Source organism: Sciurus vulgaris (genome assembly GCF_902686455.1).
Source record: "Sciurus vulgaris genome assembly, chromosome: 10".
In the NCBI taxonomy this organism is placed as follows: domain Eukaryota; kingdom Metazoa; phylum Chordata; class Mammalia; order Rodentia; family Sciuridae; genus Sciurus; species Sciurus vulgaris.
This window is the reverse complement of record NC_136470.1, coordinates 99,645,306-99,668,602: the sequence shown is the minus strand read 5'-3', so window position 1 is coordinate 99,668,602 and position 23,297 is coordinate 99,645,306. Positions and strand designations below refer to the sequence as shown.

At 36.9% G+C, this 23,297-nt stretch overlaps 1 protein-coding gene and 1 long non-coding RNA gene across 7 annotated transcripts in view; one reads left to right on the top strand and one right to left on the bottom strand.

Moving 5' to 3' along the window:
* The window catches only part of NLGN1 (neuroligin 1), an 875,108-nt gene that overhangs the window by 1,615 nt on the left and 850,196 nt on the right, over window positions 1–23,297 (top strand). For 4 of the 6 annotated variants that reach the window (XM_079155135.1, XM_079155134.1, XM_079155133.1 and 1 more), the window contains exon 1: window positions 235–1,067. The exons of 1 other annotated variant lie outside the window; for it this stretch is intronic. The gene's annotated coding sequence lies outside the window, so the exon portion shown is untranslated. Of the gene's footprint in view, window positions 1–234; window positions 1,068–23,297 lie in introns of those variants that run through there. One more of the 6 variants, XM_079155131.1, reaches the window with a different exon arrangement.
* LOC306670514 overlaps window positions 1–23,297 on the bottom strand; it is a 1,027,288-nt gene that overhangs the window by 923,748 nt on the left and 80,243 nt on the right. The window lies entirely within an intron of this gene.

Genomic DNA, 23,297 nt, shown 5'->3' with positions numbered 1-23,297 from the left:
ACCTTCGCCTTGTTTTTTCTTGTCTTCGCCTAACCTCCTTTCTCCTCCACTCTGCTTCTTTAGCCCTGGCAGTTTGTAAATTGCCCGTTTTGCCCACCCCTGCTGGTGGGCGTTCTCTCCCTTCTCCACTCCTGCCCCTCTGTCCTTTCTTCATTGGCGCTTTCAGAGCAGATGCATCTTTTTTCTTAGGTTCACTCTCTCGCCACCCCCCCACCCCACGCCCCGCGGCTCCCCACCTGCCCCAGCTCTCCTTGCTGCTCCTCTCCACCTCCCCGCGGAGGGTCGACCCTTCAGTCCCCAGTCCCGGCCTGCAAGCGAGCGGGGGGGCGCGGAGTCCGTGTGTCCAGGACCCGGCGGCTGCGCCGAGAGCGCGCCCAGGAGGCCAGCGCCGAGCTGGTGTGGGGAGAAACCGCAGGAAAGGCGAGCCAGAGTGGGTGATAAGAGGCCGGGAGAGCCCGTCGGAGCCGGAGAGACCCAGAGAGAAGAGAGAAAGCGAGTGTGCTGCGCGCACGCTGCCCAAGCCCAGGCGGACGAGTGCAGTCGTCTCCAAATCCTTAGAGCGGCGCCCCAATCACTGCAGCTTTTCACCCTAGAGCTGTGCCCTGGGACCACAGAGAGCAAGAGCCAGGAAATCGGACGAGAGGTACCAAAGAAATAACGAACAGATTACGAGAGTGCGGGGAGGGTTTCCTGGCGAAATACCGAGGCTGAGCAGATGGAGGAACAATGCCGCCTCCAGAAGAAAACCCTTGCCTGAACCCTCGGCGGAGCGCAGAGGAGCTGCTTTCAGCCTTCTGCTCTCCCCAGGCCCTCCGGCGAGTTCTGGGGTTGGTTCCGCCTCTTAGTTTGACAGGAATAAGAAAGTTGCTCGTCCTCCCCACAACGTTTCCTGAGAAGTGGTTTTCAGATCTGCGTGGTACAAGTCAAGATGTCATTCTTTAGATCCCCCGCGATGAGCAACTAATATATTATGCATTATTGGGCAAAAAACTCTCCTGGGAACAGAAGGTAGTCCAAACATTTAAATCATTCTCCACTGACTCCTGCCCGCTTCAGCACAATGCCTTGTGAGTAGAAATGAAAAGCTACCTGCAGTGAATTTAAAATTATTTAAGTTGAGATTTTGAACTAGGAATAATTTATTCTAGAGGAGGCTGTTCGTGTATTATAGAAATGAAGGAAATTATGTGTCCGAGATTTGATTCATTTGTGATTATTCTAATGAACGGTTGCCTACCAAGGTATTATTTCTTTTTCCATTTCCAGGGCCATAGTGACACACGTAAGACTTTGGGAAATGTGAATTTAGATAATTAACCCTGTATCTGTCACTCTGCATTTTTATAGGTAGTTCATATATTCATTTTCCCTCTTTTTATTCTAAAATTACAAGAGACTATTTTTAAATTGAGTTCTCAAGCTGTATGTGAAATTACAGTGTCTCAATATGTTTCTCAAAAATTAATTGTGCCCAATTATTGACAGGATGGATAATAGATATAAAAATCCCACTGAGAAAAGGTATGTAATCTACGTTTGAGTGCAAAAACCTCTACAACTGTCTCGGCATTATTGTCAACTGTCGTTAAGCTAGCAGAACACCAGATTTTTGAAATGAGTTCAGAAGCAAAGGCCATGCATGTATTTAAAATATTAAATGTAAAGTACAAAAACATTAAGTTTACTGTGCCCTTGGCAGAGAATGAATCTAAGTCTACTTGCGCTGCCTAGTGATTGAGTGATTCACAGAGAAAGTGGAAGTTAATCATTTCTCAGGCCTTCTGATTACATGGTTTGATTAAAAGAAGTAACTGTTTTCTGTAAGCCTGCTATTCTACAGTTAGTCTTTCCAATCCTCTTAGCATAAGTAGAAATTGAGGGAGTTGATCTTTCAGCAGACTGTACCAGTGTTATTCCTGGAGTGTGGGGAAAGAAAAGCCCTCCTTCAGTGCCTGCTTCCCATTGTCTCCCTCTTTCCCTCCCCAGAGTACATTCTGTCAATCTTCATTCCCTAGTGGAGTTTCATTTTGTGAAATTTTCCATTTATATTTAGTTATATTTTCCAACATAAGTGTTTGGATTGTTTTGAAGCTGGAATGTACACTTACAGAAGGTAGTCTGAGAACTCTGCTGTGTTAGGTGTGGGAGGCCTTGCTGACCCTGTGCACAACTGGAGTACTCTCTAAAATCTCTTCCATCCCTCAATTTCTCATATTTTATCCCACTTTCAGTATTTTTACATGGTTATCCAGTGGCAAGATCTACAACTTCCTTTAACTTTCCTTAAATTAGCCGTTTAGGTTATATTTTTTTTTAAAAAATAGGATAATGAAGAAGCTAGAACTGGAGAACACAGGTACAAATCTAAGATCTCTGAGATGTTTATAAATTTCCACATAAAGTTTGACATTACAACATTTAATGGGATGTTAATGATGCAGATGTAGATAGAACTAGTATTTCCTTCTCTGGATTTCTGTGTGTTGAAACAATTTTAACATTGTTGGGGAAAGCATAGTGATTTCTCTCTAGAAGTTTTTCCTTTTTAATTTTACACTAAGGAATTATTTCACAAACTACCCAACAAGTACTAATTTGTAGTTTTTAGAAGCAAAACAATTAGCATTAACAGTAAGATTAGAAACAGCAAGAGAATAACAGTGTACTTTTGTCATGTTTTAAAGAGTTTTGCGTTTGAAGACAAGTTTGAAGCCTGATTCCATCTTATTAGATTATAAATAGGAAGATATGATTTGTTAAGTTTTAATTACTTATAATGCAATCATCCCAGCCCAATGCACCAGGCTTGTTTTGTTTTTTAAAACACATTTATATAGTGTTTCCAATTCTCATGACATTCAACTCTTTTCACAATTTTTAGATGCAAGTATCCTTTACCTGGCACTTCTTGCCAATTTTCTCTTTAGTCCATTCATAAGACTCTTACTATTTCCTGAAACTAATATAATTTTAGGCTTCTGTGTTTTGTTTATATTATCTTCTCATCATGGATCTAGTTCCCCACATACCCACCAACCATAGGACAGGAAACCATTTTAATTCCTTAAAGTTGTCTTTCCTCCACTGCTTCCCTCCTTTATCCTTGCTATGAGCTCCTAGTACATCTTAGTCACACCAGGAGTAACTCACCTTTTGCATTCCTGATCGTTGATTTCCTTAGTGGATAGTGAATTGCCAGAAGTCAGAAACCATATTTGGCTGACCATTCACTCTGAATACTTATCCCCATATCTGAACAGAAAGTAGACCAGAAATGAGTAATATATGTATTATTTACAAATATATTTGGCAACAAAGTAACAGATACCTAACAGTGGATTAAACAAATAAAGATTTATGTAATCTCATATACTAAGAAGTCAAGAGAAGACAGTTGCTTAAGCATTTCAGCAAGGAATCAAGCTTCTATCATCTTGATAATTTATTCTCATGGTCACAAGATTGCTGCCATGCCTCCAAACTATATGTGTTATGTAGTTCCAAAGAAGGAGGGAGAGAAAGAGATAACAATGAGTAAATACTTCAGAAAATACTAAATACTTTAGAAAGCAGAAAAAGTAAAGAGAAGGTAATCAATCATAAAATAGGGTGGATATAATTTTTTTACTTGATAAATATTGATGAAATAGCTATGTTAATTTTATAATTTCTTTGCCTCTCTCATGGTATTTTACTTATCTTTTTCATGGTGTTTTATAGTACCTCAGCATTTCTCAGTTTGGACATTGTTTTTATTTGGGGCTAAGTTACTTTATGTGTTGTGGAAGAGGATCCTATACATTATAGGATATTTAGTAGCATCTTTGGCCTCTTCTTTCTAAATGCCAGTGATACGCCCCATCTACCTATCCCCACCATGACAACCAAAAATATCTCCAGATATTGCCATGTGCCCTTGAGAGGAAAAAGTTGCCCAGGTTGGTAACCATTGCAATGGGATAGGAAGGAAGAGCTTCTCTGTTTCCCACATTTTTTATTTGCATTGCAGCTGTTTGGTTTTTTAATTAACAAGCAGTAGGGCACCCTTTGTGAGATTTCAAAAAACAAGGAGAAGGAGGAAGAGGAGAACAGGGAAAAGGAGAAGGGATCAAATAAGTCCTTTCTTTGAGCTTGGCACCTTTTTTGCGGGGTGGATGGACATTCTCCCTATAGACTTCCATTCTCAAGTTACCTCCAGAACCACATCAGCTGGCCTCTGCTAGGTACCTGAAAGGTTGGGAGATACATACTTTAGTGTGGCATATCACTACCCTGCACAGAATCAGAATCTATGACCAAAGAAGAAAGGAAACAAATTCAGAGTCGAAAACTAGTAGTGCTTGCCACCATGATAGAATAAATGAGTATGTAATACTCACCTAAATAAGTCAGAAAGGAGAATAAACACAAGGTAAACAACCACTAAAGAGGGTGGATATAATTTTTTCACTTGACAAAAGTTGATGGAATAACTATGGTGATATTGTGATTTTTACCATACTTTTGTATGATATTTTACTTAGAAAATGAGTGGGTAGAATGGAGATAACTTGCTCTTCCTAACATTTTTCTTTTAGGACATTACCCCATCTCTTCCAGTTTGTTGAATAAAACAATAAAGTTTCCTATTCATACTTACAAATTCGATAATGGTCAAATATGTGAAAAAAGTCAAAGGAGATAAATTCGTATCTATTGCTTTAATACTCTTTTCTAATGATTGTATTTACAAAGTTATCACATGCCAGTGAGGACATTAGGTCAAATAATAGTTCCTTATACAGATATGTCAGCCAAGACTATAGCAATACTAAGTTGAGCCACTCAATTATTTATCTCTGAATGGTAATAAGTACCATCGTATACCATTATAGAGAAGAATTCTGCCTTACAAAGATATATCAACATTGCTATGTATGGCTAATCTTCTTGTTTGATTGATTTTTTTCTTCTTACCCTTTGATTTTTATTCTCTGTAAGTTTGCTGAATGCCAATTTTTTCTTAGCTCTGTATAGATTACAAAAATATAAAACATGGTGTCTCCTAGGAAGTTTTCCCCTGAAGGTACCAGAGTACCCAATTAAAGTCCTTAATAGTAAGACTTTTATTATCTCATGGACAAGGATTCTAGAGGTGTGCTGATCCAGGTTGGCTGACTTAGCAGTGCAAGGATGCAGCTTCATTTCAAATCTCTTGGCTCCCCATCTTGAAACCAGATAAGCAACATGGCCTTAACAAATGAGCATCACCTTCTCACACAGCCCCACACAATGCCAAAAGAGGAAAGTTTTCTTTTCATGGAAATGTATCTTTTTATCAGGAAGAAAACTTGTTCCAGGGTCTGTCAGCAGACTTCCCTTTATGCCTCATGGACAGAAACTGTCACATCCCACTCCTAACTAAGAACTGACAAAGAGATAGTTACATCGCATTGTTATGATCATGATCAATCTTGGTCCATTCCTAGAGATCTGATTTCCCTATGGATATGGCATGTCACATATAAACATTCCTATCAGAGCTCTGTTAACTGGGAGGCAACAGACAACAGTTGTAACCTTGGGTAGTTACTGGGGTGTCCCACAACATTATCCTTCCCAAATCTCTTACAATTAAAATGCCTGTATTAAAACCCAATGCACAATGATCTTTGAATGCATGGACAGAATCTATATTCATGCCATGCTGCATGCTTCTTGTATGGAATGCATGCTTTTGTGTTGTTGCAGAGTTTGGTATTTGTTTTGTTTTATTCCGTTTTGTTTTTGTTATACTACCTAGACAATTACAAAATGTATTAATGTGCTCTGGACAGGAGAATTGCAAACACTAAATTATGTTACGTTACATGTATAAATCAAAAACCCTACCTTTTCAACTTCTATCTGTATCACACAATATAAACCACAGTTAAGTTAGAGAATGCCCTACTTATCAAACAAATCATGTGTCCTCATTTATGTTTGTTACATAATCTTAACATGATAATTAGAGAATAGTTTGAGAAATGACTGAATCCATTGGTCAGTTGCTCTTATGACTAAGGACTTAATATCAGGTATGCCCAAATAAAAATTACCACTCTGTTTTTAATCATACTTGTTTCCTTGGAGTATCCAGGGTATGTATCTAATTTTTAGCTCACATAAAAGTAAGTAACTTTCTCATTGAACGTTGTTAAGCCTTTTATTTGAAGCAAGAAAATCTTTATTTCCATTTTTTAGTCAGATTTCTTGGAAGCCTAGAGCCAGTTTTGTGCTTAATTGAAAAAAAAAAATGCCCTTAACCATTTCTTTTTACCCTGCTTCATTATTCAAATACATTTTAAACTTTAAATTTATTTCATGATTATTTGATTGTTTCAGAGTTTCTTTTATCATAAGCTGATTCAAATTATTTTTGGAAAGAGGAAGAACATAATAAATACAAGTACAAACACATGTATGTCACATCACCAATAAATGTATTTTTCCCAAATGAATATATGTTTGGAGATTATATGATGTTATACGTAATAAACTGCTAAATTTATGGTAGGAAGAGTGCATTAGGTATGACCAGTGCCAGAGGCTTTCAGGGAAAAGAGTCATTTACCTGAGTCAATTTGATGGAGATGCATGTAGTTTGCAGACAGACAGGAAACTAAGGTGGTCTAAGTGAGCGAAAGTATAAACAAGTTGAACTCATTATAGTTATTTTGTTCTATGATCAGATAGCAATTGTTTTTCAACTTCTTTCCTCTAGACATAAAATTTCAATAACCTCAATCTTAATAACTCTTTTTCCAGTATAAAGGAATAAATAAACTTTCATACCAAAGACACAAAGAACCATGAACTAGGAAAGGAATAGGTTTGGTATCGGTCTTTTTTCTCTAAAGTCAATTTTGTGATGGATTGACTATCTCCTTGGTTTACCTTGAGTGTGGGAGAATGTTCTTCCAAAGTGCATCTTCCTTGCATTGCTAGTGTTCTGCGTTCAGAAGCTATACCTAAAGCTGTTTACACCGCAGAAACACCTCTGAGTTGGGCTTCTCGCTTCTAAGGGAACTGGTTTTTGAATGGAACTTAAAGTGGTAATGAGTTACTCCATCTCTGTTAGGGTCAGAAACAGATGCTTTGCTCTTTATTATTTAATGGGAGGTGTGTTTAAAAGTGGAAAGATAGTGACATTGAGTCTTAAATAGACCCACATTTTAGTGAATGCTCCCTTATCAAGTGATGTCCTTCAGAGGATGATGTTTTCTAAGCATCTACCTGACCTCTCAGCTAGACCTGGGCAGCGTCTTGTCCTGCAACAAATCCATTGTAAAATAATTGCAGTTAATAGCATGAACTTAAGGCATTGGAACTTGCTTAAGCCTCTCCTAGGAAATAGAATGTTTCATTGTATTTATTATACCAAAAATCATTCAGACTAAGGGTCATTGATATTAGGATGCATTGTCTTCCCTTCCCTATACCACAGAAGCATCCCAATTAAATCTTTCCACAGTGCTTTCCTGCCACTGAGAATTTTTATTTTATATTTCAATAAAGAGCAATTTTATACTTAAATTGATGTAGACTTTATCATGTCACTTCTGAACATGCATAAAATATGTGATATTAGCAAAAATCATTGGTTTAAGGATTCAAAACACTTCATTCTATTTAGAATCTCACTCTTGACTCACTTTTGACTCAATTCACCTACATCCAGATTTTCCCACATAGTAGTCTCTGTGTGCTGGTGATGCCCCACTTCTAAAGAGGGCTCCATGATTGTCCCCAGGATTTCATTCCAAGCAGTTAATACCTTCTGAAAGACTTGATGCTGATGTTTTATTAATTTAATCTCCAAACATTTGAATGAGAGATTATTATAAAATTCTTAAGGAATATGAATAGAATGGAATTCTATAACATCATTATTTACTCACTCTCCTATCTAATATGTAACATGTAGGTTTCCAAAGGGAAATAATTGCAGGATGAATACAAACAAAATCTTTAGGTGAGAAATCATGAGACTTATGTTTGTAAAGCAGAATTTCCTAGTAACTATCTGTGCCAGGTCCTATAATTTGTTTTTTACCTATCTGGGTGCTGGTTTTAGCATTTAAAATGCATGTTTGAAAAAATTCAAATTAAATGTGTTTTCTGGCTCTAATGTCTACTGGGTAATCAATGATAGAGAATGTTCATAATGATAATATATTGCATATAATATAATTGTGTTAATTATATATTATGAAAATATAATAGGGAAGATATTACTTTAAACCAATTAGATTAATATATATATAACTTTAATATTTATTGTATAGTTTTAAGATTCTACATTTTTGGAAGCTTACCCATACATGTCTTACTTGTTTTTAAAAACAACTGTAAGCCATACAGAAGTTTCAACAGAATGGAGGTAGGATTGAGGGTCTCTTCTCCTCACACATACTGGTTTTGAAATATTACTGAATGAATTAAAGCCAAACAGGATAATGTAAATGTAGGACACAGCAAAGAAGAAAATATATTTTCCATGGAGAATAAGGCAAACTCACACAGGAATTAACTATTACTATATATAAGTATTCCGCTTAAAAAGACAGTCATCAGTAAAAAACAAGAGAAAATTGGCAGGTGATGATGAAGTTTCCCTTTTTAAAGATTTTTTCTTTACTCAACTACATACCACTGATTTTTAAAAATGTGGATAAAAGGAAGACGAGTCCATGGTTGGCTCAGTCAGATGCTACTATTTGTGGATGTATCTTGACAGTTCTCACCGTGCAGTTGCACAGACAACAGTGTTTCTTCCCTGTATTGTATTTGAAAATTGCCACTGCTCTTAAGTGGGCAGAAAGCTGGGCACTTACTCTTTGATGAATAACAAGCTCTCCAGACATGTGCCACTCTCCTCTCCTTCTGCAGTCACCACAGGAAAAGCACTGTTGCTTCGTACCTACCCGTTTTTCTAAAAAAGTGAGCTCATTTAAAGAGCATGAAGAAAATTCGCCTTTATTTTTTATTTGTACTAGTATTCTTGAAGCACCCTTTTAATACAATCAATGTATTAAAAAACATAAGATACAGATATAATATTGCTGCAAGTAATTAGGTTTTTATTGAAATAGTAATTAAATTATCTTAATCCTCTACTTGGGTCATTTTGTCCATAAGAAAGATATTGAAGATACTAGTTTTTAAGATGGAGAATATTAATTAATGGCTTATATTTTTAAACCATTAAATAGGGTTCTAAGATTATACTCAGACTACAATCACTATTTTTATGACTAAAGGGGGAAATCACAATTTTTTCCCTCAGATGGTATAGAACATATTGTAAAAAGGAATCATTATTTTCTAAAAAACTTCAATGATTTTCCAATGGCCTTTCCAGCTGAAAAGTTAAGAGGGCTATAATGGTATATTTTTGGACAAGTATACACCAACTTCCTTAGCTCACATGTAATAAAAACTCTGGCTCAGAGAAAGATGAGTTGCTAGGTTATACAATAGTGGAGCTTGGATTCAAATAACCTGATATTTAGGTAATGCTTCCATGCATTAATTTTATGTATAGGATAGTAAAAACATACTTCAACGTCAACTCAGTTTTTAGCAAAGCAAGTAGATAAGAGGCAACAGTGTTTTCTCTGTGGTGGCTGAGGCCACAAGGAGAAAAAAGAGTGGTATGTGTCTGAAAAGCTTGCTATTATTCAGCAGAAGTAAGTGCCCAGCTTTCTTCTCTGACCACTCAAGAGCAGTGGCAATTTTCAAATTAAATGTAAATATATATATGTATATATATATATGTGCATATATATAGATACACACATACATATATGTTGTTATATCATGTATATAATAAATATGTATGTATTATATATACAAATATGTATAAATATTACTATAATTATGTATTTAATAGAAATTTAGAAGTACTGGTGATAAAATTCCTGGAACTGATAAAGAAGGAAGTTATACTTTTAGGAAGGGTAGGTAAAGATGATGTTTCTTGAAGGAAATTAGGATATGAATAAATGAAGATGAGGGATCATACTAGTGCTTAAACAAAAGCAAAACAAAAACTAAGGTTAGACTAAGATATGTAGCAGAGGCAATTGGCTTTTCTGGATTTTTTTTTTTTAAGTTAGCACACAACCAGGTGCGGTGGTGCATGACTTGGCAGGTTGAGGAAGGAGGATTGTGAGTTCAAGGACAGTTTCAGTAACTTAGTGAGGTTCTAAGCAACTTAGTGAGACCTGTCTTGAAATAAAAAAAAAAAATAAAAAGAAAGGGCTGGGGATGTGGCTCAGTAGTTAAGCATTCCTGTGTTCAATCCCTGGTACCAAAAACAAACCAAAATAAGTAAACACACACTCTGATAAATACTATTATAGAAATAAAAGATGGTTATTGAAAAGTATTATCTCATTCTATGTTTAGTGCTTTGGCTTAGGACCTCTGCAGGTTAGAAATATTAATTATGTATTTATTCTGAATGAACTGTCCTCAGAAGTGATTTTCTCCTGGAAAAAAACTATTTAAAATGGAAAATATAACTTTTTGGAGCATATGTCTATTCATATAATTTGTTGCTAAAAAATCAAGTTGAGATCATTTGATCATGAGAAGACAAGATCATCCTTATCACAAGGCTGCGTTCATATGATTTTCTAACCTGAGCACGCCCTGGCAAGTATGAGAAACACTCAAACACCAAAAACATACTTTAGTTCTCATGCTTTTTTTCAACACAGTCCTCATCAGTCCTTTTGTATCAGTTTAAGACTTTAAATTGTCCTATCAGTTTAAGAAAGAGATCCTCTAGTTGGTACTAATCTGTCTTTGAATACTCAATGATCATAGTCATCATCACTTAAAAAATTGTAACATTTTTAAGGCCTAGGAGATGCAATGTCAAATGATATATATTCTTCTGTTTCTACTAAATTGCACAAGAAATCAGCATGTCCCTCTCGACTCTCTTCGAATCCACTTTCTGTAAAAACAGCAGGTCATTCTGGGAGTCAGTGGCTTGAAAAACCAGCACTTGGGGAACAGGGAGGGAATCAGTCAGAAGAGCAAGAGCATGTTTTCCACAGAGCTCCATAAACATGGTCATAATTTCTCTTGAACAGGTGCATTATGACCCTGCCAGTCAGAAATGCCCTGGGAATAGTGCAGGTATTCAGTTTTGAATGCCATTCCCTCTCCAGTCTTTCCTAAAACTCCAAAGAAGCACGAGACTTCACAGAACAGCTTCATTTTATGGGGCACTCTCTCTGTCGTGCAGAACTGAAAAGAGCAACAGAGTGGGGTGATGTTTCTATAGGGCAGAAAGAAAGGGCAATCACTGGAAATGGAATCGTTTATGAGCGATATAGAGCATATCAAGAACATCTTTAAGATGGTAATATACTTTATTTCTGCTGCTGCATTCAAGCTTGCCAAACAAGCTTGTTTATAAATATCTATTGACCATCTATTTGATTTAATTAGAAAGTCTAGATGAATGCCTCATATGAGGAAGCATGAGAAGAAATGAGCAGTTTTCTTGGGAAAGTTATTCACAGTGTATATATTCTATAGATGAGAAAGGGAAAGACATTAGAAAAAGTCTTGGTTACCAACAAAATAAATCCACTATCCATCCATCCATCCATCCATCCATATGCTTTGTTGCTTACCCTCATGAATGTTTTTTCTTTACCCTCATTTCTTCATTTCTTGATTCTTGTAGTTGAGCAACAACCCCTATTGCGTGGCATTCTTTCTTTATCTAAAAGGAGAACCCCAAATCAAAATTTTCCATTCACCTTCAGACTATTGAAAAAGTCTTTCAATTGCAAATATCAGCATCCAGCACTTATACGGATAAGTCTTTCCAAGTGCTTCCCTGTCCCATGTGATACTTGGTTAAAAAGAATGGAACAAAATAGGCAGATATTGATGGAGAAGGCAAAGAAGATCAATTAAAACCAAGACCATTGCCAGTGAGCTCAAGCCTCGGTCTGTGCCAGATGCTTACTAGTAGGATGCTTTAGGGACACAGATGGAGGCCAAGAGGCAATCTCTGGAAAGGCTGGAAGACTGAGGAATTAGAGAATGGGAAAGGGGCTAAAAAACAATGAACAAGACTTGGTAAACAAACATGTTCTGCACACTTTAGTTCCCTAGCTACTGTTGCTAGATTAGTGATAAAAATGCATGATCTCTGTAGTCTTCACCTTTCTTTCATTTAGTTTTCCTATCTGAAAAATTAAGTTGATAATATCAGCCTCTCAAGGCTGTTAGAAGATTAAATGAAATAATACAACACTTTTGCCTAGTGCGTAAAATTGTTCAAAAGTGTTCACACTGTCATGGTAGCACTCTACATGTACACAAACACACTGCTCACAAACTAATAGCCATTTAATTCATTTAAGAGACAGGGTCTCTTAAAGAACTCAGGGTTGCCCAGGTTGGCCCTGAGCTCTTGGGCTCAAGTGATCTTCCCACCTGAGCCAATTAGCATCTGTTCTCTATATACCAGGTCAGATGTGGTGCTAGACACTGTGGAGAAGGCAAAGGTGAGTCAAACAGTGTCTAAAATTGTGGTGATTCTTCTTCTTTTTGTTTTTTTGCCTGGGGCTTTGAAGTTAAAATATAGCATATTCTACCCTGTTTTAGCTAATGCAGGGAAGATAGGCCTGTTTTTATTTCACTCATACACGGAAGGAGGGATAAAACATTTAGAAATGGTGAAATTGGCAGCTTTAAAAAAATTCAAGGACTCTGTCAGCATTAGAATGTGAAAACATTTGAGTCATAGGCTTGCTAGGGAGTGTTTAATAGGCGCCTTTGTAAAATCTCCAAACTAAGCTGTATCATTTTCTATACATGCTTAAATCTCTTAATTACAAAGCAACTTTAATTATACATAAAGTATGCCTCTTCAATCATGTTTTAATCACACATGAAAAAAATTAAATTTATCCCAATGTTATTTTCTGCATTTCAATTCTGATTTTTAAACTCTGGCATATTCTGTACCAAAAAATTGCATTAAGCTAATGTTTATGCTTGCACATAATCCCACACTTTCAAGGCAACACTTAAAATATTCAGAAGAGCTTCACAAGAGGGAGTAGTTTCATTCTGTTGTTGACTCAGAGCCATTGTTCTTCACAGTTACAGCTCCACTGGCAGAGGCTACATATGGTCACTGGTTTCCTCAGTGTACAGAGTGATATTGCATTAACATTCTGGATGGTGGGGGAGAATATTCTGTGCGTTAGAGAAATATGTGAGGGAAGATGTGCTGCCTCTCAGGCAGAAAGGAGGACAAGACCAACATGGGAGAGTCGACAGACTGCCTTAAAATGATTCCTGTGGTTTGACACTATGGCAGGTGACTTAGGACTCCTATTATTCCCTTTGGGAGCCTAAATTTCACACATTGCTGTTGATGGAATGACTTCCGTTAAAAGGATGGAAATTAGAAACCACTGTAGATCCCAGCCATGGGAGGAGGTTTTACCAGAATCCTCCACCACTGCCAGTCCAAAATTTCCAGCCATCACTTATAGCAGACTTTTTATGACCCCACTTTTACCCTAGTCAGTGCTATGCAGACCATAGGTCAAGGTGGAGTAGCAGGTGGTGACTGATGGTTGTGCTGTGGCCCCTTAGGGCAACTACAATGGGGAAGTTGGTTAGGGTTTAATGAGCATGAGTTTTCTTTTATCATTTGCAATTTACTTTGGTGCATATGAACTAAAGGAAAAAAAGGCCAAGGAAGATCTTGGAAAAGAAAAATTAAGAATTCACCTCTCATCTAGTCTTATTTCATGAATTGTAACCCAAGAGACATTTCTTGTAATGCAGGCCCTGAGAACTTCTACTTACCCTTCCCTACTTAGCTGACTATCATCTGTTTGTGAATAAAAATACTAATAATAGTGGCAGCACCAGAGGGAGCCACTTACACAGTTTTGTCTCAAGCATTCACGAAGCTGACAATATGGCTTGAAATGCAGAAATATTAAGATTTTATTGAAGTTTCTAAAAAAGAAGGGCAGAAAGGAGATGATATGTAAAATCTGTTAGCAGCAATTCCAAATTATGAAACTAGTAGCAACCACTTCATTTCTCCCACTTGAAATATTTGCAAATGGTAATTGCCTGGATGTAATCCAGAAAGTAAATCATATTTCAAAATGTAAAATTGTGTTTGGAGCAAGAGTTATTCTCTCTGATCATGGCATTGTCCCTTTGCAGAATACTATTAGCAGGTTTGTATGTTATATACCATTTTACTGTTTTTGTGATGTAAATGAGGGTACCAAAAATAAAGATGAAGAATATACCTATTTACATGCACATACCAGTGCTGAAATAATATATTCTTTTTCAATCTCTTTCACTCCTTCCCTTTCTCCCTCCCTCCTTTTTTCCCTCTCTGCCCCCCAACATGTGCACAAATGCAGGTGTGCACAAATACACACAGACTGTCAGACACACACATGCACATGTTTACACAGGTGATTTTGTTGTAAATCATTAGAACCAGAGTTGCTGTAAAGATATCAGGTTAACTTACCTTGTAGTCTAAGAAGGGGGAAGAGAAAATCAGTAGAAGAGAAAATCAGGAGAGAAGAAAAGCAGAAGGCATATATTTTCATTAACACTAGCCTTTTTTGTGAATTGATAGTCAAATGAATTCAGGCCTCAATAAAGTTACTATAAAGAACATATCAGAAAAAAAAAAACATATCAGGGAAAAAATAGTGATTCTATCAGTCCATTCTCTGAGGAAGGTTGGTTCCTAGCTCTTCTCTTACTGCAACCAAATCCAACCCAAACCATAAAGACATTGAAGAGGCAAAATTGCTATAACTCTTCTGTGAGCAAAAGGACTTTATTCTTAATACTCCTCCACTCCCCAGCTTGGACAGCATCAGGCAAACCTCATGACACAGAATCACAAGAAAGAATAATTCTATAAAATAAAATGGTTCTGTCGGTTTATGTCATAGAACTTTGTTAACCTAATTACAGTAAGTCTTGCAGTTTATAATGCTGGCAACAAATGCTTTCTTATATCCCATTCCATGTACTAGTCATTCTCCTTAAGAAAGTGCTTGATAATTTGTGGTTTGTGTTTCAGTTGGAAAGGAGAAAATGAGAGTGAAGATGAGCTGCTCTTGACCCCAGTAGTGTCTCCCAGGCCTTCTTTGTAAGAGTCTTTTGTTCTCTTCCTGCAGGGCCCATCCTGGCCACATTACTCCCTGGCACACAACTGCTCATATCTCACCCCATTGTGAGGGAAGTAGTTGGGAATGGCAATTGGGGATGCATTGTTATTCCAATGGAGCGTCCTTCTGTCTGTGGGACTTTCAGATGACAAATGTGCCTCTGAGGCAAGGACGCATGTATCATTTTACTTTTTATTTACCATCTATCCATCTGTCAATCCTATTTTGATTTTTCAAAACAATGCTTTTCAGTCTAGCAAAGGGACCATCACTGAGGAAAGGATCCACAGGAATTTTGCCAACAGCCAGGAGTCTGTCAGGCATTGCTTAGCACTCTCTCCAGAAGTATTGGTTTCTAGATGTCTCAAGAAGTTCTGGGTGGGGACAGTGAGTGGAATGAGGAGTTCTGAACCAAAAGACATCAGGTAATCTCCCCATTCCATGTGCAGAAGTTTTCCAAAGCCCTCCTATTTGTGGAAAAAGAATGAGGGGAAAGCAGCAGTGGTGGTGGGGTGGTAGGTGTTTGGTAAGGGAGAAAATTTGTGAGTTTTGCACAAACAAGGTGTCTCCAAATCAGCTCAATGAGCATCTCCATACTTACAATTGTTTTAAGATGTGTCACATTTGGGAACAAGGCTGGAGCATAGAGAAGAGAAAGGCATGAATGAAACCTGAAATAATCAACCTTATAACCCAAACTATGTCTGGCAGCAACCTGGTTTCTGTGTCATGGACTCAATGGAAAGAGAGGGGAATGCCTGAACTTTGACTTGGGAGTGAAGGAGATAGATAATTCTACTGTACTTCCTTTCATTGTGTAGAAAGGCTGGCAAAGGCCGTAGAAGATCTGATCCCCTTCTCAGGAATGAGTCAATGACTGTATTTGAATTCAGCTGGAAAAAGAGCAATACTCAGGGAGCATAGAAAACAACAGGCCTTTCTTTAAAATCTTGTCAGAATTACAGCTATGTTTTCTTTAGGAGAGGGTCCCTGTGGGATTCAATTGACCACCTCAGAGCCTCAGATAAGACACTAGAACTATGTGACACAGTTTCATGGTTAGTTTTATCTTCTTCCCTTTGTTTCCCTATTGGGTTCGTCAGTAAAACCCTTGAAAATAAAAGGATGGCTACATTATGTCTCTGGGGAGAGCAGAGGAGGAGGAGTTGGAGAGTCACATCTCACTTCCAAGACAGATTTGGAGGAGCAATACCACAAGAGGTGAGAGGTGTTGAGAAGGGTGTAGAGCCTAAAATGATAAATGTTAGGAAATGGATAAGAACTCTGATCTGGGAAGGGATCTGGGACAGAGCAGTGGGGAGGTTCTAAGTCAGACACATCTGAACAACTCCATCAGAGACATACCTCTGAAATTTCCATGCTAATACATTGAAGCAAAAACTCACAGTAATAAGATGGGGAAAAAGACAATGGACAATGAAGGAGGAACCTGCAAAGTGAGGTAACCCTTTGGTCTCTGGTCCAGTGTGTGTCAAGCAAACTCAGAACATTGGTAATATTCTGAAACCCACATTTGTTTGGCAAGCTAATTGTGATTAAAGGGTGAGTTCAAATACTTAGATTTAACGTTCCTCCAAATAATTATGGTAACTCAATGGTATGTGGTTTAATTCTGGCCCCTCAAGCAATGCTTTCAGCAAAAACCTCCTCTGTCAAGTACAAAACAGGCGAATTTACAGCTCCCTATTATATAGGGATTGCTATTTAAATCTAAGGAGATGGCAGGGGGTAGGAGGGGGTGATAATTTAAGGCAACTGACAGGCATTATATTTTTTCTCTGGTAATTATTTTTAAAGTTCCCAACAAGTAGTTTAGCAGTATGAAGATAAACATTGCTGGGTTTTAGAAAAAAAAAAATAGGATAGAAAAGAGCATGATGTAATGGATCAAACACTAGGCTTGAAGTTGGACGATGTTGATGTAAGTTGATGTAGATAAACTTCAACTTTGCCACGGGTTAGTGATTGGCAGAGGTTGCTTAAACTGGTGGAGTCTCAATGTTTTTACCTCTAAAATGGGAAAGATAACATATTGTTGTCTGTTTTATAAGGATCAAAGGAATCAAAATCTGAAAATGCATTTTATATATCATAAAACTCTGTAGGAAGATAAAGTACTATTGCCGATAGAAGAGCAAAAGGCAATATATTGGAGTCAGTGTTGAGGGATTCAGATAATAGGACTTGTAGTCAGACGGGCCTCTGGGTGAATTCCAGGACTGCCATCAAGTTACTGTGCCTCTCTCTGCCTCAATCTCCTCATTTATAAAGGGAGGTAAGGACCGTTCTGCCTTTGGGGAATTGCAGGGAGTAAAGGAGAATCTATTCAAAGTGCTTTGTGCAGAGCCCAACACACAATAAGAGTGTGTAAATAAGGTATATATTAGCTATTACTAGGTGTGATTATTGTGGTTAACACCATTGAGTTTATTTATCTTGGGAATAATAAACCCATGAATATCACAGAATGGAATTTGAAACCCAAGCGCTGTTTCTTTATAACATATCAGTTTATCTAAGTTTGTATTTTGAAAAAAACAAAGTATTGAAATCTGTATATTTTACAACTAACAATGCATAGGAAATGCATTCTTTTTTCTCTTCCATTTGAGGATATCAGTCACTTAGAATTTTTAGCCTTGTATTATAGGGATACATTTGTCTGTGTATCTATCATCCATCTAAATTAGCTTTATGATTGTTGTGTCCTTCTGCATCATCTGTGTATGTTTCATAGTTCTCAGGAGGATGTGTGGGTATCATGCCAAATAAACAGGCCTGATGGGTCCCAGTGAAAGAATCTGAGAACACTCCTTTCCCGATCTATGGTTCCAACCCTGTTTTTTATGCTCACGAGGCAGCAAAATCCAGTGATTCACCAATATTTACCAAGAAAAGGGCAACAGTGTCTCTTTTTCCTTTTTGTCTTTCTTTTCCTTCTTTTTACTCTTGACCCATTTTTATTTTTTCTCTTCTTTCTTTTTTTTAACCGTGTAACTTGGGCCTGTCTACAGTATTCTGTCCCTCACCTTTTCTTCCTTATCATTAATATAGATAAATATTCTTTCAAGTACCATTATAAGCCAGACTCAGAAAGTCAAGGGTTGAATGTTTTCTCTTATATGTAAAAGCTAGAGAACAAAAAGGTAAAAGCAGGGTGGGTGGGGGAAATCTCATGAAATTAAAAGGAAGACCAGTAGAGTAGGAGAACTGGACCAGAGGAAGGGATTAGGCAAAGCAGAATAGAGGCACGAGGGAATGAAATTGATCAAATTGTGTTATGAGCATGTGCAAATGACAGAGGGAATCCTACTATTATGTATAATAAAAGTACAAATAAAAAAATATTTAAAAAATAACCACTATAGTACTGTTTATATACTTCGAATAAAATTATTTAAAAAAATAACCACTATAGTACTGTTTATATACTTCGAATACTTACCATCTTTTACCAATTATTCAGCTTGGTAGATTTAACTTATAGGTTTACAGACAAATTCTTAGAATCATAATGAATGCAAAAGTTGATTTTTCCTTTTATCTTTGTTGGTCCCTCTAGTTCCCAGCATCTGCAGTTTTTCCCTAAGTGGATATCTGTAGAGCAATAGCTATAGCCTGGATCCCACTTCACTTCCTCAGAGCACAATGACTTAAAATAGGTACTTAAATAGCTCTGAAGCTGGGGATGCAACAATTTCCATTTGTGAAATTTGACTTCTTGGCTCCTGAGGCTCCATTCTTATATCATTGTTCTTTATTTGGTAGATATGCATCTGTTGGACTTGACAGGGCATGAACCATTGAGCCTTACCTGAGAGGCTAAGGTCCTACTACCTACTCTTAGCTCCTCCTCAAGCTAACTCTTCATCTGGGTGATGCTGTGTGCTACCCATGCGTTGAATATTTTATTACCCTTGCTTACCTCTCTGCCTTGCCCTCCATGCCCAAGACTACACTCTCTAACATAATTCTGTGCTGTTGCCATCAATTATCATCTGTCTTCCTACTCCATCTAAAATTCATAATAGGGAGGACTTCTAGCTTTTAGCCCAGTATTCCTCATAGCAAACAGATGGAGAACTTGGCCCTCCTGGTTCTCGGTAAATGTTTGGAAGATTGGTGGGCACTCTGATGCCTTCTTCATAGATTTTACTATGCTGTTGGAACAGATTTGTTCTCAACCTCTGCTTCTGGGTTTGCATAATCAGGTTAGTAAGTGCTATCTGGTAATGATCAGGAACATTTTGATAGTGAGGGGAAGCTGAATTCGGTCTCTAAAGAAGAACAGCAACTTACCTGTTACTGAGGTCCTCAACTAGGGTATTCAGAAAAATAAAGACATAGCTTTTCCTGGAACTATGGGTAATATGGTATTTTTCTCCTAGTTTTCTTTGTTATTTGGCTCTAAAATTTTTTTGCTTTGACCTATAACAGAGATACAGTATTGCTTTCTGAATTGCATGAATGGGTTTTGAAATCAGGTAGAAATGGGCTGTAATACAGTCTTGTTTCTGGCCATTTCATGCTCTCAAATAAATTAGCTAACCTGTTGGAGCATCAGTTCCTTAATCTGTCATTCACATTAGTTGGTGTTCAATTTGTTATTGTAGAATGAGCTCAATAAAGGTTTGTTGTCTTTTATTCTTAACTCAACTTTTCCTGGACAGATATTGACTTGCCTTCTCAGAAAGTTTGTGGTACCTTTCACCAGGAGCTTGATGCTAAATATTCCAGGTGGCATTTAACTGTCATAGAGATTTTTTTCATGATCCAAATCTTGAAATATTAATTTCCATACCATGGGCATACATCTTTGTCAATATGCTTTTGTAAATAGTTTTTTCCCCCTGGTTTGTTTTTGTGTTTGCATTTATCATTCACCCTATTATATTTTCACCAATTCTTTCAAACTTTGATATTTTCCCTTTGTTGACTTTATTCCTCTGGTCATATACTCTTACTCCCTGGGATTAATATTAGATTAAAAAAACTTAGTTATTGAGATGGAACTGCAAAAGCAGCTAATAAAAATTCAGTAAAAAATGAACATATTTTCATGTTATGATTTGGATTATCTAAGTCGTGGGTACATCTTTATGAAGATTGCATTTCAACTGACCAATCAAGATGTTTAAACGATTTGTGGTAATTGATTCAGAGGTATTTAAACTAAGGGTAAAGTTGTACTTAACAAGAGAGAGAGGGAGGAGCTATTTGGGGAGGTAGGATTAATAATGGAAATTGAGTATAATTTAAAGTTAGATTAATTCATTAATTTCATCAAGAATATCTATGGTGCTAGACTGAGTTTATATTCTTAACTCTACATGGCAAAGTAACAGAAAAATTTCTATGTTCATGGAACTCACATTCTATTGAAGGGGTGATTGTAAACAAAATGAATAAATTTGTATAATCTTTATAAAAATGGTAAGTGTCAAAGAGGAAATAATAAAGTAGAGAAGGAATATGGGAAATGTTAGGGAGAAAATGTATCATTCTGCTTCAAAATAAGATGGTGAGAGTAGGAAGGTGATAGGTGTGGGGGTGAGAAGGATGGTGGAATGAGACAGACATTATTACCCTATATACATGTTTGATTACACAACCAGTGTGACTCTGTACCATGTACAGCCAGAGAAATGAGATGTTGTGCTCCATTTGTGAACAGTGTGTCAAAATGCATCCCACTGGCGTGTATAAATAATTAGAACAATTTTTTTTTTAAAGGTGATAGTTGGGAAACTCTTGAAACAGGTGAGGAGCAAGCCATATGTGTATCTGGGGGAAAAAGAGAGGGAGCAATCAGTGCAAATTCCTACAGTGAGAGAATGCCTGATGGATGCTGGGAGGATCCAACTGGTAAGAAGGCTGCAGGAGGAGGATGGTGCAGATCACAGAAGACCTTATTGTTCCTCATAAGGATTTTGACTTTAATTCTCATTTAGATGAGTCTTTGAAAGTTTGTAATCAAAAGACCGATGGTTTACAAAAGATAACTCTTACTGCTGTATTTATGATAAAGTGTAAGGAGCTGTGTTTGACAGCACACACCTGTAATCCCAGCAACTCAGAAGGCTGAGGCAGGAGGATCACAAGTTCAAAGTCAGCCTCAGCAACTTAGCAAGGTCCTCAGCAACTCAGTGAGACTCTGTCTCTTAATAAAATATTTTAAAAAGGGCTAGGGATGTGGCTCAGTGGCTAAGTGCCACTGGCTTCAATCCCTGTTACCTAAATAAATAAACAAGAAAAATAGCAAATAGTGAACAAAAGTTTCTAGGAACTAAGTCTTGAAATGTAGAAGTCAAAATTATAAAAATATGTTAATTTCATAAAGCATAAGGAAAGCCAGTTTTAGGTGGGGAGAACAGTTATGATGTAGCCTCATTAAGAATGATAGCTTTTATGAGGATGGTGGAGTAGAGACAGTGATAAGAGTCTGGATTCTGGAAATATTTTGCCAAGTGAGCCCTTCACCATTTGCTGATGTATTGAAAGTGGATTCAGAGAAAATCATTGGATCCAACATGACCCCAAGGTTTTTGACCTGAGAAAATGAAAGGATGAAGTTGCTATTGACTGGGATGGAGAAGGTTGAGGAGGGAGCAGGTTTTGAGAGGTGAATATCAGAAATTCAATTCCAGACATTGGATTTCAGTGGGTCTTTTAGGAATCCAGTAGAGATGGATAGTAAGCAATTAGACAAAGATTCTTGAGTCCAGGGAGAGGGCAAGGTTTATATTTGGGAGTTGTTGGCATACACATGGTATTCAAGCTACAAGGGTAGATTAGATCACTTAAAGAGTGAGCATAGATAGATGCCCAAAGTTTACATTCTATTCCCCCAAATTATGACCTGTATAACTTTATGCACAGTTTTTATAATTCTGAACTTTATTTCTTTATCTGCAAAAGAGACAGTATCTTCCTCACAGAATGAGACTTAATGAAGCAGTGTATACAGAATGTGTGGCATCTCTCTGGCTTTATATTATTCTGAAATATCTTGATGATAACCCAAACCTCAAAGCAGCCTTGAAAGGCTGACAGAAAAACAGGGCAACCAGGAAGAGTAGCTTCTCCATGAGTTGCACTGTGTGAGTTGTTTTCCTTCACCGACCATTCTTTTGCTTTCCCATTTTCTAAACGAATCCCTCTTTTAGTCAGTGCAGAACTATTGCCTGTGATCAAAAATGGACTTTTTTTTTTTTTTTTTTTTTTTACAATACTGAGGCGCTGCTTAGTGAAACCCATGTAAAAATTTACATGCAAAATATGTGTTTATTATTTACTTGAATGTAATTCTGGAGCATGTGAGCATCAAGATTAGAAACGAGAGGCAGGGAAATAAATTGTTGCAAATAATAATTGTATCCTTTAAAAATACAATGAATGTTGGAACTGACCAAGTACAAGGATTTCATCATCTTAAAATATGCAGTTGGAGAGAGTCTAATGCACTTTGATAGAAGTATAGGGAAATCCACATGTTTATTTTGAGGTCTTTTTACAAACATGATTTGAAATTTCATATAGAATAAATCCTTATGTTACTATAGATTGAACTGGATATTTCAACTGTTTTAGTTTCAATCTATGACTAATAATAGCAATAGATGCTTTTATAATTGTAAAATTGAAACTTTTTGAGAATAAAGCTAGCAAACTTGGAAATCCTTTATTTGAAATTAATCCTTCGTGTTATTGGTTTATAGAAAATGATCTACCTTTTTGTGTTAAGCATTACATTTGACATGTTCATCTACTACCTGTGACCTCACAAACTTCATTTGTATTAATCATTCATGATATTGAATTTAAATATCCTATAATAGTCTAAGAGAATTGGTGGCAGTAGAAGAAACTTAAAAAGAAGTTTTCTGATGAAGGTTTTTAAAATGTTTTGTTTTCTATTTAAGATTATACATTAAATAAATTATTTAAAATAATCTAATTAAAATTACTTTTAAAAGTTCTTGGTGTGATACTTCAGTTCAATACCCTAAATAATCTATTTATATTGAAAAGAATGTTTTGCTGTTT